Genomic DNA, 6,203 nt, shown 5'->3' on the forward strand with positions numbered 1-6,203 from the left:
GGAAAAAAGTGGAGCAATGAGGGAAAAATCAACACTACACTGAATTTATCCCCAGGAAGCCATATGACATCAATATTGGACTCAGATCAATGAGGTGGGACCTGTTTGTGAATACCTGGGCAGGTTATGTGTAATGATTCTATCGAAAAAATATGAAAGATATCAAGGATTGAAAAACAAAGATTGAGTTTAGAAGGATCGTATGAAACATGTCAATAGAAAATTTTTTGATCTAAGTTGTATGTCAATTTGGAAAGTTGTCCGTTAATAGAATTTTTGCAAGTAGATATAGTTTAAATGCACTAGGGAAACTTATAAATCATCTTACTGACAATTTCATCTATAAATTTGGAATTTTGCTTTTGAAATTTTCTTGAAAGAAGACCCATCTTTGGTCATCTCAGGTATATTCAGGTTTTTTCTCCTATCTTGACAGGATCATTTAAGATCCATCTCTTGAGATGGGAAAATTCCACTACTCTGTGGATTTAACCCAAACTTCTCAATATCCTGTAACATTCCCACCACAGCTCTCTCCTCTCAATAATTTGTTTTTTAATTTAACCAATCCAAGAATAACTTCAAATTTAATCCAAGAATAACTTCAAATTTAAAAGCAAATTTAATCAGTATGCTTTTGTTTATGTTTATAGTAACATCTCTGTTTTACAACCTCTCTTTGTTGTCTTCTGAATACGGTGTTTGGCTAAAATAAATAAAAAGTGAAACTTCATCTTTGAGGATGTGGCACTGTGCTCCCCTAAGATACACAACTGTGCTAAGGTTGAAGGAGATTTATTTTGATCCAAGACAATTAAATCAGGCTGACCAGGGCCTCCTTGAAAGTGGCCATCCAACACAACTGGGTTATTTAATATTTGCTTTCCTTAAATTCGGTTTCATTTTTTCCTTCCTCTTTGTACTTATTTCCTTTGTCCCATCTTCATGCACTCTGGTCATGTTGAAGTATACTCCTGGTTCCCCAAATATGCCATGTAATGTCACCTACATATGCATCTGCTTATGCTGTTCTCTCAGCTTACAAGGAGGTTGCTGACTGCCAGCTTGTGGGCTGGATCCAACCCACAAATGAGTTTTATTTGGACTTCACTGTATTTTTCTTTTAAATTTAAGCCACCATGTAAAAATCAAAAAGTTTCACATGAAATCCTGGATTTCTGGCTTTGTTTGAAAGATGGAAGGTCTGGCAATATTTTGTCTGCTGTTACTCAAGATAGCAACCGGCCAGAACTGAATGACAGCTATTCTTTCTAGATGGAACTTGCACTTCACTATGACTTTTTTGAAAAAAGAAACCTGGTCCCATTCAGTTACCTACATTATCTGCTTGACTTTTTTAGGTTGAGTTCGCGACTTCTGCTAGGAGATACAGATGATATAAAGGACAAAAGACACAAGCTTTGCCCTCTGTGCCATGTTATCTAATATGGAAACAGGGCATAAATATTTGACAAGTTAAGTAAGACTATAAGTGTTAGAAAGTCACAAGAGCTATTGTAGTGCTGCAGGAATTTACTAGATGGGTGTGAGAAGAAAGAAATATATGAAATTAAGGATTATGACATTAGAGATGTGGGAAATGACAATAGGTAATGCTTATTGAATAGCTGCTATATATCAAGCACTCTTCTAATGCTTTATGTATATTAACTTATTCACATAACAATTCTACGAGTGGTTAATATTATCCTCAATTTGCAGATGAGGATATTGAGTCTTAGAAAAGTTAAACTCGAGGCCTCATAACTGGTAAAGTGGAAAGCAAGGTATGCAACCATAAGACTGTATTGTGTTACAGACCATTAGACTTGGAGACAGGACTGATCCAAAGTGTGCTGCCTGTGTACCACTGATCAGATCAATTAAGCATTCTGAGTCTCATTTGACCCCTCTGATAATTATTCTCATCTTCCTTCTCTTAGGGGAGATTGCGATGGTTTTTGGGAGTGGAGGGGACAGTGAATATGTAAATGCTTCACAATTGAAAAGCATGAGGAGGCTAGGGGTTCCCATGGAGGAGTTACAAATTGTTGGACACTGGTTGGGTCACATTAACTAGTGTAGCTTTTCTGAACCTGCAGCGAGCCTGCACATTGCTGGGGATCTTGTTAAACTTCAGATTCTAATTCCGGAAGTCTGGGCTAGGATCCTTTAGTACCAGTATTATTAGAGTTCTCAGCAGTGGCTTGGGGTCAGAGTCATAGTTAACAGTGAGTTATTACTTTAATTTACATTTGTGACTGTTTGTAACTCAAGATCTCACAAGAGGGGGTGGGGTGTAGCTTGGGGCAGGATTCCAGTAGGCATTCATTCATTACATAAATCTTTATTGAGCATCTACCATGCCCCTGTTTCTGTGCCAGGAATGGGTCCTTGGCCTTAAGACCATCCAATAGTACCCCTAATTCCACCTTAAACCATTGCAGAACTAGTCATATATACAACACCGTAATTACATGGAAGTAACTTGAAGAATCAATGGAAATGTTCTACCCTTTGTATGAATAGTGGTTGTAGTAGACGCTGTTTGCTACCTACCCAGCATCCTCTTTTCTTTCTTGCTGATGGAGACCCAGTTTTGGTCAGTTATTTATTTCCCTACATGTGACTCAGGGGAAGATAGCAGTGGTGTGCTGTAACCAGCTCTTATCAGCTCATGAGAGATGACTGTTAGATATTAGGAAGTTTGAGAGTTAAAAAAAACTATTATTAAAAATAAAGTTGTATAAACTTCTAATAAATTATGTTTAAAAACTCAAAACTCATTACTTCATAATTATTTTACTACATTTTACTATTATCTATGCTCTTAAGATTATGCATGTGTATTATAGCTATATTGTGGGAATAATTTATATTGTGTGCTACTGCATATCCCTCCAAACTCCATGTCCAGTAATGTCACATGAGTAGCTTGAAATTTGCCATGGTAGGTATATCCACACCACAGAAATTGGCACTTGCTGTAAATTGGGACTTTGATTTATTTTCCTGGGTGAGCCAGTTAAACTTTTACCAGCCCACCGCTGGGTAATTCTATGCTTACCTTCAGGGGAAAATTCCAGCTAATCTGAGTTAAACATGATAGCTCTATTTTCCTCCCTCTTGGCATGTGACCCACTTCTGGCTGCTGAGACATGAAAGTTGCTCTTCGGGGAGTTTCTTAGAAATCTTTTCTTGCTTTTAAAAATGAGATCCAACACCATATACAAGAATAGACTCAAAATGGATTAAAGATTTAAATGTAAGACCCGAAACCATAAAACTTTTAGAAGAAAACATAGGCAGTAAACTCTCTGATATTACTAACAGGAATTTATTTTCAGAAATATATCTTCAGACAAGGGAAACAAAAGAAAAAATAAACAAATGGCACTACATCAACCTAAAGGTTTTGTACAGCAAAAGAAACCATCAACAAAACAAAAAAACAACCAACTGTTTGGGAGAAGATATTCACTAATGATACATCTGATAAGGGGTTAATATCCAAAATTTATAAAGAACTTATACAGCTCAACAACAACAACAAAACAAACAATCCAATTAAAATATTGACAGAAGACTTGAACAGATATTTCTCCAAAGAAGTAACACAGATGACTAACAGACATGAAAAGATGCTCAAGGTCGCTAATCATCAGAGAAATGCAAATTAAAACCACGATGAGACATCACCTCACACCGAATAGCTATCCTCAATAAATAATAATAATAAAAAATAGCTATCCTCAATAAATAATAATAATAAAAAAAACAGCTAGTGCAGAGAAAAGGGATTGCAAATTGGTGCAGCCGGTATGGAAAACAGTCTGGAGGTTCCTCAAAAAATTAAAAATGGATCTACCTTTTGACCCAGCAACTGCAATTCTGGATATTTATCCAAATGAAATCAAAACAATAGTTCGTAAAGATCTATGCACTCCAGTATTCATGGCAGCACAATTTACAATAGCCAAGACGTGGAAGCAACCTAAATGCCCATCAACAGATTGGATAAATAAATGGTAGTTCGTATATACAATGGAATATTACTCAGCCATTAAAAAAATGAAATCCTACTATTTGCAACGACATGGATAGACCTACAGGTTATTATGCTGAGTGAAATAAGTCAGACAAAGATAGATACCATATGATTTCACTTATATGTGGAATCTAAGGAACAAAAAGAACAAACTAAACAAAAACAGACTCACAAATATAGTGGACAATTTGGTGATGGACAGAAGGGAGGGAGATTGGGAGGCTGGAAGAACGGGGTGAAAGGTTAAAGAAGTACGAATTAGTAGTTGATAGTTGGGCACGGGGATGGGGAGCATGGCAGAGGGAATGCGGCTAGCATTAATATGATGGCTAAGTAGAGGGCCAGAGGAGGGAGGGAGCAATTGGAGGGATCGTTTTATGAACATTATAGATGTCTAACCAATGCACTGTAAACTTGAAACTAATTTAAATAACAAGTTTATTTAAAAAATGAGATCTAGTGTAGAGATGGGCTTTTTCTGTTTCTAGCCAGGTGATGTCTGGATGTGACTTACCTGGACTTTCAGAAGTAATAACAGTGGTAAGGCAGGATTAACATTTATTTTGTTCTTTATTTTTTGGGGGGAGGGCTCACATTCAGAAAAAATAGCGTGTATTTTTGATATTTTCTCTTCTAAAGGAGATCCTGATAGATGCGGCATCTGGAGAAATACTATCACACAGCTTCAAATCGTCATGCCCACTGTATCTCATCCTGATCAACTTTTATGCCAACATCTTTGCCTTGGACAATGACTTAGAGTCTCCACTGGATGCTGCTGCCAGCAGAGGGAAGAATGAATGTGTTATTCTCCTGGACAAGACTGCCGCCACCCAGAACATCATGAACACCAAGAAGGTCACCAAGCTGAAGGAGCAGGCTCAGGAGAATGCCAGAAGGCAAATCAATGAGTGCAAAAGGTTCCAGGAGAAGCACCAAAATAAGATGGCCTGGACTTACAGCAAGGAGGAATCTGGGACTCTTTCTTCTTCCAAGGGCACTCTCTCCAGGTCGTCCCTTTCACATGCTTCTGCTTCCAGTACATTTGGGTCACTGTCTAAGGGCATTAAAGGCTCCTTCAAAATAAAGTTCAAAAAGAATAAAGACACAGAGGAGCAGGTAGGAAAGGAGAGCCAGAGTGGGCAGAGGAATGTGATGGAAGTCTTCTGAGAGGAGGATGAAGACTCATTGTCGGGGGACTTGAAAGAGAAGCTCCAGTTCTCAGCCGAGGAGGACAGCTGCATGCACTACGAATCCATTTTCAAATGTCCAGGTCTATGAAATATTGTCTTTAGAAAGAACAGAATATCGAACCCCGAATACTTTTCAGACAGCAAGAGGGAGTTGTGGTTTAAACTGTCCAGTGAGTTGCCTCAGAGACAAGAAGCAGCTCAGGCTGATGATGCCAAGGCTGATGAAGAGGTTGAGGAAGACAGCTGTGATGACGATCTGCCTTAGGATGAGGATACCGTGGAGTTGGAGGAAGATATCATCGATGCTACTACCCTGGAAGTATTCTTGCAGTCCCACCACCTGGAAGAATTCCTTCCTTTTTTTATGAGGGAGCAGATTGATCTAGAAGTCCTGATGCTTTATTCTGATGAGGACCTTCAGAGCATACAGTTGCAGGTGGGGCCCATGAAGAAAGTTCTTAATGCCATAAATGGAAAGAAGCAGATGCTCTAACAGCCTGGGCAACTGGTTGATACCAGCCTCTGATGGAGTGTTGGGTGAATAGGATGAGCCTGCAGTGGTGGGGGTGATGCTGTGGCTCAATGGAAGCACTCCAGTCCACACCTGCTCTCTACCGAGTGCCAGAGCTCTGGGAGTGATGTCTAGGGTTTTGAAGATGCCCACTTAAGAAGAGGTCCAAGCTCTACTCTGAGAAATTCTCTATACATATCCAAATAAACCACTGTTGAGAAACTCAGGGAGACCCAGGAATTAAAAAATGGTGTTCCCTTTTATTTATCTTTTTAATATTTTTGAATATAGAAAGGGTTAAATGGATGACAAAGAAGGGAAAGATCTCTTAACTTTTCCAATTCTGGACTTAAAATTATACCTCTCATCACATTGCTGCTTACTTTCTGATTCTCATGGCCTGGGGATTCTAATTCCAGTTATGTCCTTTGCTTTATGTTTTGTTGGTGGA

General features: G+C 38.6%; 1 pseudogene; it reads left to right on the plus strand.

Annotated features, from left to right (window-relative positions):
* The window catches only part of LOC105309571, a 19,408-nt pseudogene extending 13,641 nt beyond the window's left edge, over nucleotides 1-5,767 (plus strand).
* The last annotated feature ends 436 nt before the right edge of the window (nucleotides 5,768-6,203 follow it).

This window comes from Pteropus vampyrus, unplaced genomic scaffold (genome assembly GCF_000151845.1).
Source record: "Pteropus vampyrus isolate Shadow unplaced genomic scaffold, Pvam_2.0 Scaffold776, whole genome shotgun sequence".
Lineage (NCBI taxonomy): Eukaryota > Metazoa > Chordata > Mammalia > Chiroptera > Pteropodidae > Pteropus > Pteropus vampyrus.